The 11426-nt window shown below is 43.4% G+C and overlaps 1 long non-coding RNA gene across 1 annotated transcript; it reads right to left on the minus strand.

Moving 5' to 3' along the window:
• Positions 1-8285: 8285 nt before the first annotated feature.
• LOC120682787 lies at positions 8286-9369 on the minus strand. Its single transcript, XR_005678608.1, has 2 exons — positions 9030-9369; positions 8286-8563 (listed from the first exon to the last, which is right to left on the minus strand). It is a non-coding gene; the product is annotated as an uncharacterized LOC120682787 (long non-coding RNA).
• Positions 9370-11426: the final 2057 nt, after the last annotated feature.

Here is an 11426-nt window from a genome sequence, read left to right on the forward strand (position 1 = left end):
GTCTCATGTTGAGATCAGCTTGAGTGAAGATATATTTGAGGCTCTTATGGTCAGTGTAAACATTACAGTGAGTTCCCATAAGATGATGTCTCCACATCTTAAGAGCGTGAATGACAGCTGCTAATTCCAGATCATGGGTTGGATAATTCTTCTCATGATCCCGGAGAGCTCTTGATGCATAAGAGATAACCCGGTTGTCCTGCATAAGCACACAACCAAGTCCCGTACCCGACGCATCACAATAGACATCAAAAGGTTTAGTACTGTTCGGTGTAGACAATACTGGAGCGGTAGTTAATCTTGCTTTGAGAGTTTGGAAAGCTTCTTCACACTTATCATTCCAAACAAACTTCACTCCCTTCTTCAATAACTCCGTCATAGGCTTGGCTATTCTGGAGAAATCAGTAATGAATCGACGATAATATCCAGCTAAACCAAGAAAACTGCGAATTTGATGAACTGAAATAGGAGATTCCCAATCCATCACTTCTTGTACTTTAGTTGGATCAACAGATATACCATCCCTGGAGATAGTGTGACCTAAGAATTTCACACTGTCCAACCAAAATTCACACTTGGAGAATTTGGCATAAAGATGATGATCTCGTAATCGTTGGAGAACGATACGCAAATGTTCAGCATGATCTTCTTCATTCTTGGAGTAGATCAAGATATCGTCAATGAAAACCACGACGAATTTATCCAGCTCCGGCATGAAGACTGAATTCATCAAGTACATAAAATATGCTGGGGCGTTGGTAAGGCCAAAAGACATAACCAAATATTCATATAGTCCATATCTGGTAGAGAAAGCAGTCTTTGGAATATCACAAGGCTTGATCTTTATTTGATGGTAGCCAGAACGAAGATCAATCTTAGAGAAAACCTTAGCTCCAGCTAACTGATCAAACAGAATATCAATGCGGGGAAGAGGATACTTGTTTTTAATAGTGACCGCATTGAGTGGTCGATAATCAACACATAGCCTCAAACTATTGTCTTTCTTCTTCACAAACAGGGCTGGACATCCCCAGGGTGAAGAACTTGGACGTATAAAACCTTTGTCAAGAAGATCTTGGAGTTGGACTTTCAATTCTGCTAATTCATTTGGAGGCATTCGGTACGACCTCTTAGAAATAGGGGCGGTACCGGGTTGAAGTTCGATAACAAACTCGATGTCCCTATCAGGAGGTATTCCAGGTAAATCATCTGGAAATACATCCGCATACTCCCACACAATAGGGATATCTTCAAGTTTAATTTCTTTTGCGGCATAAGCACAAGAGTTAATGTACTCTCGTTGTGGTAGATAGAGTATGGTGGCTCCTTGATGTGGTGAATCTATCTCGATAGCTCGGGAAGAGATATCTAGTAGTACTTTATGTGTAGTCATCCAATTCACACCTAGAATAACATCCATGCCTTCTAAATTCAGCAAGATCAAGTCTGTCTTTATCAATTTGCTACCCAGCTTAATTGGCACACATCTAGTGATTTGATTGGAAGCTATCTTCCCACCAGGGGTTGTTATCATAAAAGATCCCTTAGTATGACAAAAATCCAATCCTAATCTTGCTCCAAATTTGGCACTTATAAAACTATGCGTTGCACCAGAATCAAATAATATGACTGTGGATTTATTGTGGATAGAGAAAGTACCCGTCATTACTGGTGCTCCTGCTGGAAGGTCTGCAAGAGTAGTGAAATTAACTCGCCCTTGCCGGACTTGCACCATTTGCCTCTTGCCCTTGCCCTTGTTGTTGTTGTTGTTCTGATTAGAGTTTTGCCCTGGATTGTTTCTTCTGGGTTGTGGACAATTCTTGGCAAAATGAGAAGCACTGCCGCAGTTGAAACATCGATTATTACTATTCCCACTATTGAACTGTGGGGCATTCGGCCTTGGGCTAAACTGCTGCTGTTGCTGTTGCTGAGGCACTGGAGGTCTGAATCCTCCTTGTTGCTGAGGCGGCCTAAAGACAAACCTACCCACTGGGGCATTTCTTTGTGGAGGCCTTGGTGGAGTATTTTGCACCAGGCGATACCTCGGTGGCTGGGCACTCGAGGGTCCCGTTGGTGCCTTCCTCTTTTTCTCAGCACGATGTGCAGCAATACAATCTTCCTGTGTAATGGCCATATTAACCAGCTCATTATAGGTATTGGGCTGAACCAAGTTTAAACGTTCTTTGAGCTTAGTATTGAGGCCACGACGGAAACGATCACGTTTCTTGGCATCAGTATCAGCATGATGACCCGCATATTGGCACAGATGATTGAAGGTCTGTGCATATTGAAGAACAGTGCGGGTTCCCTGATCTAGAGCCAAGAATTCATTCAACTTTCTTTCCATTAGTCCATCCGGAATATGATGTGATCTGAATGCAGTTCTGAATTACTCCCAAGATATGATATGCTCAGCAGGCTGCATTTCACAATAATTATCCCACCATATACGTGCAGGACCGCGAAGCTGTTGGGCGGCAAAGGGGGCCTTGTTTGCATCAATACATGGAACCGCTAACAAAGCAAACTTGGAATTGATTGTACGAAGCCAAGCATCGGCATCCAATGGGTCATCAGCTTTGCTGAAAAGTGGAGGTTGGGTACCAAAGAATTCCTGGTAACCCGCTGGTTGTGCCTCCCTTCCTCCATACTGTTGGCGTGGCTGATTTTGTTGCCCATGGACTAGCTGGCGAAGCAGCTCTGTTTGCATGGCCATTAACTCGGCCAGATTCGACGGGGGTGGCGGTGGTTGCTGAGATCCACTGCCATTTTCACAACCAAAGCCATCAGGAGTTCCGCGTGTATGACCAACCATCTGTAATCATGGAAGACATCCATTAGATACATATTTCTCACTTCCAAAATCAATGGTACGTATAATGATCATACATTTGGATAAAACAAAATCAGCAAAAATGTAACTAGATGCGGTGTAGCACAATGTGCACAACACATAAATGTGCAACCCACAAAAATTCAAAACTGGTCAGCGGCTAGATAGCTTCATGCTTCATCGTATAGAGACTCAATGCTGAGAGCAAAGAGTAAAGAAAATAATCTATCAATTCGCTCTTCATCGCTATGTACTATGTTGCTAAACAACAGAGATCATAGAAGGGGTTGGACTAAAATTTAGTCTCACAGATTCAACATGCTAACATTTGATGAGCACATATGCCACAAAAATTTGCAACCTCTTGTATTCATCAAACGGCGTGAAGATGCGCAAATAAAGAGATTTGCTAAGTAGAAAGATTATGATTTCCAAACTGGTAGTCGCTACTTATATTACATCCAAAGCAGCCTTGTTCTTACAACCTAACATCGCTTAACCTTACCACATATAATACATCAAGTGGTACTCCTCCCTAAGGCTATTTTACAACAACATCTTCCCTATATACATATGATACAACAAGAGAACACAACTATCTAGGACAAGTCTAAGACGCCTAGAAGTCGTCGAGGTTGCCCACAGAAGAGGCACTGCCGGAAGAAGAGTCGTCCGGCTGAGGGTTAGGCTCAGCAAGTGCGTGCTCTGAATCTAAGTCAGATACTCCCTCAATCTCCTCTGGGTCCTCCTCTGCTGCTGCAGGCTCAGCTGGGGCATCTAGTTGCTCCTGGAGCATACCAACATGTGCTAAAGCATCAGCCCAATCTGCTTGCAGCTCATTCACCTGCGCCTGAAGAAAACCGATAACTGTGTTGCGCTGCTCTATCTCAGCACCATACTCCATAGCCTGATGCACAAACTGTGCAATAGCAGTGTCCCTCCCAGCAACGGCATCCTGAAGTCCCCCAATCTGAATATCCTTCAGACGAAGGCCTCGCTGAAAACTCTGGGCCAAGTCTATCACCTGGTCCATGTGTCGCTGCTGAAGTATCTGGTAGTGAGACTGGGCATTCATATATCTGACTACTGCCTCGATAGTCTCATCCACTACATCACCAATCAAGTGCCCAAAGTGTGTGACCCTGAACAGCCACTCTGCATTGCCAGCACTGACTGCTGGAAACAAACCAATAGGATATGCTGCTACCTCCTCGGGATGGTGCTCACAAAAAGTGGTGATAGCGTTGGGAGCTGCTTTCTCAAACGCATCCACAAGACGATACCCAATCACCTCAATCTCAATCGGTGGCCACTCCAAGGTGGGGTGCTGAGGAATGATCATCTTAACTCTGTTCTTCTTAATTCCATCCTCCGAAAACTGGCGTCCCGTGTACTGGGGTGGATCTGGGTAGTGGAAGATACGAAGTGAATCCCAAAGAATCCTCGGAAAACCCTCCCAGTACAGACAATCGGTATGAGCATTTCCCTCCTCATCCCAAAAGATCTGGGAACAAGTCGCCATCTGAATCAAAAAGGATTCAAATGTGAGTAATACAATTATCTCAAGACTTCTCAAATAAAGCTTTAAGAAGACTGCGGTAAAACAAATGTGATTCTAATTCACAAGATGATATGATTCCAAACTCAAGGAATAATAAACCACAATCGGTACTGGTTCATCATTTGAGATTCTAAGGAATGAAAAGATCCTTATAACAACAAGATGGGGCTTAGGAGGAAGGCATGACTCGAAACCATATTTTTCATCTAAGGAAACCTAAGCATTTTACTAATATGCTACTAACATCAGAGTTTCACTCACTCATGTTTTAAGCACACTAACACTTATCTTATAAGGATTCATACTAGAAATTCCTTAACAAGCTCATGTAGCAACTTCAAGTACTAGGAACAAATCAAACATCAACTAGATATGCATGCACGTCCTGTTCGTTCCTCACAAGATAAACAATTGCCAACTATCGTTGGGCTTACGTGGTTAGCACGGTGGCATACATAAATACGGCTCTCCCTATATAGCTAGTCGATACATTCTAACCGTTCTTAGCTTATCGAATCGCGGTTAGCGTACCTGCAGAAGATTGACAAAACATATATATATATATATATATCCAATGAACCTTTCATGCCAGCACTCATGAAAGCGTTCCCAAACATTACCGCTCACTATAGAAGCGGCAGCCATACAATTTCCGCCGTATGGCCAACGTTAACATACGCTACTTAGTGGCGTATTCACGAGTTCCTTTACTCCCAATATAGTCGACCGAGATCGGTATATTGGCAGCAGCTCAAGTAAGTCACTGCTTGAGCGCAGCGTTCGGTTCGCATCGCCGACGGGAAGGTCAGACTCCCTCAGCTGACTGAGTACACTTTACTCCCAATATAGTCAACTAATAGTCGGTATATTGGAAGCACCTCAAGTAAGCCACTGCTTGAGGGCAGCGTTCGGCTCGCATCACCGACGGGAAGGTCAGACTCCCTCAGCTGACTGAGGATCCTTACCATCTTACCTCACGTAGGTGCGTCGTTACAAGAATTAAGAGTTGCTTGTGAGTATGGTTTGACAAAATATAAAGTGCTGGAAGTCAGATAACATAAACCATACAAAAAAAACCACCTAGAAATTTCCATAAATTCCCTAGGACTTTACGTTCTAAACACAACTCTTAATGAATCCAACGTAGTTTTCCGAAATTCTTTATGGTTCCAATTTTATATGGAAAGCGATTTTTAAGGTTCCAACACCACTGGTATATGCTTGTAGCTCTGATGCCAGCTGTGGCAGAACCGCCTAAATTATCCCGGCTCAAGTGCGTAAACCATCACCATAAAGGCAACATTAGCTTAAACGTACTTCAAACGGAACAATTTTTTTTGGTCTGTCGGGTAACGTCCCGATACAACCACCGATTCTCGGATCGAACAAGCATACCCCGCACGAAGGCGAGTCCAGAGATATTACAACCACAATTTTACAACACAGGCATATTAAAGATTACAAACCAGTTCAAAAGATTATTACAAAACCAACTTAAGTAAAACAGTTATACAAAACATAAGTGTAGAATCAGAGTTTAAAACAGCGGAAGATAAAACACGACGGCTACAACACGTCGCAAGAAGGATACCAGGCTAGCCCAGGCATGGTATCACTCGTCATAGTCATTGCCGGCCGAAGACGTATCCCATTCTACGGACTAGCCAGGAGGCAACGAGCAAGGATAGGTTAAGCTAGCGATCTGATCCTCAAAACTCATACCTGAAAAAGGGTTTCAACAGCAAGGCTGAGTATTCTAATACTCAGCAAGACTTAACCGACAACGGGTATAAGTAGCCCACCTTAGCTAGACTATGCAAGGCTTTGTAAGGCTCTGGTTTTTCCTTTGCTGAAAAGCAATAAAGAGTAGGTCCTTACTTTCAAGTTTTAGCTTCAAGATTCTAGTTGATTAACCATTCTATGTATGCATCTACTAACCAAACATGGTGGAACTTCTAAGCAAACATCAAGATTAATAAGAATATTGTTGCTCTTATTACTCTGTGTGGCAAAGAGATCAAGCAGTCTCATTTCATCGTGAGAGGCGGACGATTCTGAATCGAAATTCAACCTTGCAAGGGTAACCTAGCACACACGTCTGGAATACCGTCGGGTCATTCCCAAACAACCGTTAACCTTTCTTTCCGGCTTGTGGATAGTGCCACTCTCCCCGACTACAGGGCTCCAAGGCCGAACCTTGTCCCTAGAAGTCGTAGTGTTGCGCAACATATAATAAAACCTATCCCTACTGAGAGAGTGGGAGGTATATCCACTCCCCGGTCCAATCGGCTACTAGGCTTGCCGCGTACCATATTTACGGCATGTGACTAGTACTTTCAAAAACTTAACCAGCACTACCACACACCGCGACCTTAGCAAGTTCATCAACACAGACGGGGTCTCACATAGGACATGATATCGAACACAACCCCGTCCGTCGTCCTTATATTGATAACAGAAAGTAAACAAGCAATTCCTATAAAGCTCGCGAGTGACAGGCAATCACTCGACTTTTACCGTTCCTATAAGCTTAGCAGATAGTCGAACTCAGGTCTAGTGTTCAGTACATAGGTTCCTAGGATCATGCATCTAGGGTTTCAATTCAAATCCTAAGAACTGTAAATGCACAAGTAAGTAATAACAGTAAATGATAATAATTTGAAATATAGGTTATGTCCGGGGCTTGCCTTCTCGGTAGTTGCTAACTATTTCAGCGCTAGGCTCTTCCGAACTTTGGTTCGGGGCTTCAGTTAGTTCCGCAGTGTTCACTTGAGTTTCGAGATCACCTCCGTCAGACTCCGGAATCAACTCGTACGTCCCGTCTGACAAAGTAGTCGTATCTATATGTAATGCAAGAACAACATTATAAACAAACATGGGCAATCGTTTATAGAGTAGTTAAATAAAAAATTTAACTACACAAGGCATCATGATCAACAGCACAAATAAAGTGGCTCAATACATGCCCCTGGACAACCAAGGAGATGTTCAGAGGCATTCTCATCATATTGAGATGTGACGAGGATGAAGACTATGAGAGGAAACCGAGAAATGATCCAGCTTATATCCACTCAAGCTACATGGGCATAACCATAACGATCTTTATGTCTCACACGCAAAGCGATATCCTCCTGTAAATTGAGCTTAGGTTGCAGACGTGTTTTATTATTTTGTTTAGTAATAATTGCCATCTCCTGTTTCAGTACCAATAAAGGAGATGGTAGACGTGAATGACTGGTGTTTAGTCATGTTTGTGGTCAGTGGTAGAGGGATACGAGTGCCAACAAACAGAAAACTCCGCCTGGCATCCAGTGAATGAGAAATTGCGTGTATTTGTAAGGGGAGGGGACTAGACTCTTATCTGTGTGATAGTGTCTAACAGAAAGACGCTTTGCTTCCATGTAAAACATATGTTTGAGCCGAATCAGTAACTGAGAAAGTTAGCTTCGACTGGTTAACTAAATTCCAAAGCGTTCTGGGATCACATAGTTAGCTTCAACTGGTTAATTGAATTCTAAAGCGTTCTCGGATCACATACTGATGTTGTGTATTTATCAGCACTGATTTTGGAACAGGTGAATTGAAATATGAGATTGACAGAGCTGGTGCTAATTGCTTATTCAGTTGTACGCTACGCCGCTCAATTGGATATCAGTTCCTGATACTGAAATTCTCGATCTAAAGGTTGTTGCCTCAGTGACGACACAATTTTAGTGGATACGGAAGTGGAGTTGTTGACTTCTTGTTGGTCAGGATGCATCTTTTATCATGAAATATAACAAAAATCATTGGTAGGCATAGCCACAAAGGTGCTCTGTAGTCTGTACTCATGTTCTTGGGTCACAGTTAATCAGTTGCAATCAGAGGAGTTTGAGATGTGAGATTATGAGCTGAAAGGTTTGAACATAATGTTTTGCAGCAGGATCCACATGCACCCGAAATGTAAATTTCCCAGGGACAAAAGATGCAGAGCATTCGTACATGTGAATGGGACAAATGGCCGAACAAAAAACTAGTACTCTCTTCAAATCCAAAATCCTCTTTAACCCTCTATGCTCTGTTCATATACTTTCCGGTTCTTGAATCAACTAGGATATCATCGCCTACGTTCACAAAAGAGGGCACCGTGACAACAGCTCCAGTTTCCAGGGTTGCAGGCTTTGTTCCTCCTACGAAATACAGTAACAATATGATTCTGGTTAATGGGATGCCATCCTTGTATGTAAATTGTTTGGTTTCCTTTGAACACGAACTGGGAGCCATCCTTGTATGTAAATTGCTTGGTTTCCTTTGAAAGGGATGGTTCTTGTAGCTGTAAGTTTTCATGAAGAAGTGACTACTAGTTGTTGCATGACTGAAGAGCTTTGAGGAAGAAACAATGAGCATAAAACATGGATTGGTGAAGCAAAAGAAATCTGCGGTAGGACAAAGATACAACATGTATAATTCCAGAAATTACAGAAAATAAGAAAATGCAAGAGTTCTGTTAACTAAGCTAAAGCATGTAGCAGAAGTTTTTTTTTCTCCAAGGAAAAACAAAAGATGTACTACCAACACAGAGAACTGAGGGGAAAACAGAAGAACTGCTAAACTGTGGCAAGATTAGGAAGATGTGAGTTATAGAGGCCAGATTACCGTACTTCCAGCTCGAAAGGTTTTCTCAACTGTATTGCCAGTGACATAATTGCGCATTTTTGTCCTGACAAAAGCAGCACCTTTTCCAGGCTTGACGTGGAGAAACTCTGTTGTTGGGTGGAGAGGTGGAAATTATATTTCTCATAACAATGATAGGCACCGCGTAGCAGCGGCTAAGGCTACAGCTTAGAATTGTAGATAGATTTGTGTTTACAAATTAAACACCCTTTCCATCTGAACGAATTCTAGTGCTAAGGAGACAAATCCGATTGTTTCCGACCGTTTTCAGCCCTAGTGCTACACTCTGGTGGTCTAAACCTCTCTAAACCTCCGTGTGCTTTGTGCTTGAGTCGCTACCATTCTGCTTGTTAGCGAGCACTGGTCCCTACGCTCTTCAGTATTCTACTCTTACTTTCTTGGGTACTTGCATACCACCATGTCACACCCGTCGACAGGTACGAAAAGATATGGTACAGGGAGCATTGTTGGAGAAGATTTTGATATGGAAGATGGAATTGATTTAGAGGGCAAAATCTGCCTGTTCTTTGAATTAATTACTCCGTTGTGGTAAAAGCATACCCAACACTCCGTTGATGTGAAAGGGGCACGTGAAACAGTAGGAATCATTGAAACTCTTGATTTTAGGTTGGTTGAGGACGGGCCGTTGAAGAAGATTTTTTTAGCCATCTGTGGAGCTCAGCTGTTGTTTTTGGGTTTAAAAAAAAAAGAGAACATGGGCCCTTGCATACCCTTCTGCTGATAGCTGGCCGGCTCGCCTCTCTCCTCGGCTTCTCGGCAGCCCGCATCCATCCGCTGCCGCTCTCTCCTCCACTCGCCCTCGCTCGGCGCATCCTCCTCCCCAAGCCCAGCGTGAGCCGCCGCCGCTCTCTTCTCCGCTCGCCCTCGCTCGGCGCATCCTCCTCCCCAAGCCCAGCGCGAGCACCAGCTCCTCGGGGACAGCCGCATCCTCCGGCGCATCTCCTCCGCGACGGATCCTGCAGCAACTTCATCTCCTCGTCCTCCGCGACCGTACCGGCGAGCTTTCTCATCCTCCACGTCAGCAAGCTTCTCCTATTCTTCTCCCTTCCTCTGACCTTGATGCTTCTCCTATCGATTCATCCTTTTGGTCGTTTTTTTTCTTGCAGACCTACGTTCTCTGGTCGCTGCGCGGATCCGGAAGATGTTTATGCGCCTGGACCTTTCTTGCAGCGGTTGCCGACAACTCCGTCTTCTTGATAGAGCTTACCAGGTTCTAATCATTCTTCTGATGTCGATGGTTGCAACTTTGTTATCGGAGCATTATTTTTATTTTTCTTTCATTTTGTTGTTTTGTTAGTGCACATTGACCGCAGGGTCTTTGGATGAAGCATGTGGCCAGCTACTGTGCTATTCATGCTCAAGAGCGCACTCCATTATCACATCTCATCCCTGCTTCCGAGTAGTTGGCCTCGACAGCAGAATCATGGCCGGTGTGATTGATTGCCCTTATCGCTATGGTGCAAACTTAACTCCAGCTAACTACATGAAACATACCCGGTCTTGCAATCTCAGGGGACTCATGTGTCCGATGGCTATGTGTAGACAAAAGCCGTTTTTCTGGAATACGCTGGCCTCTCATCTGATAGACCATCATGGGTTTTTTAATGAGAATATACCTTATGAAGGTTACAAAGAAGATATCCCCTTGATCCGTTGTGGAACGGGCGTTGTTTTAGAGGGTCAAGAGGAATACTTTGTTTTCTTCATTACAGAAACAGGCCTATACTTCATTTGGCTCGGTGATGCTGAGGCTAAACATGATCTTCCAAGTTTCTTGCTCAAGGTGCACTTATATCAGGCTGGTTCGGATGGGCGACCACGGGAGGAACTTGGGCACTACTTAAGTCCACATCCAACTAGGATCATGGACGTTATTCACCTCTGTGTGATCCCAAGTGTCGCCAATATCAATATTACACAACAAAGCTTCTACTTGCGGGTGTTGATAGAGGATAGAGCCTGAGGCCTGATGGATTATTGAACTCTAGTTGGTTGTGAGGATGTTTTGTGGTGCGTGTGCTAATGGACTATGATGGACTATTATGTTTGTGTACTTTGAACAACAATGTTGTGTAATTTATTGAAACCTACTAATCTACTATGTCTGTACGATTAGTACCTTTGTGTAAATTTCTTGCTAGTTAATTACGAAGCTTGGGCTTTTGTTTGTATATGACTTGGAAACTGCTGCAGCAGTTTACCGAAATAGAATCAGTCCAGACCCTATATTCTTGATAGCAGAATCTTCCTCAACTGGTGGATTTTATGCCATCAAAAGAAAGAGGGCAGGTTTTGCATGCCACAGTTAATGATGCAACTGTTGTGCCTTTTGTCATCAGTCAAGTATGATCTTCTGTA

The sequence above is a fragment of the Panicum virgatum genome, chromosome 7N (genome assembly GCF_016808335.1).
Source record: "Panicum virgatum strain AP13 chromosome 7N, P.virgatum_v5, whole genome shotgun sequence".
Lineage (NCBI taxonomy): Eukaryota > Viridiplantae > Streptophyta > Magnoliopsida > Poales > Poaceae > Panicum > Panicum virgatum.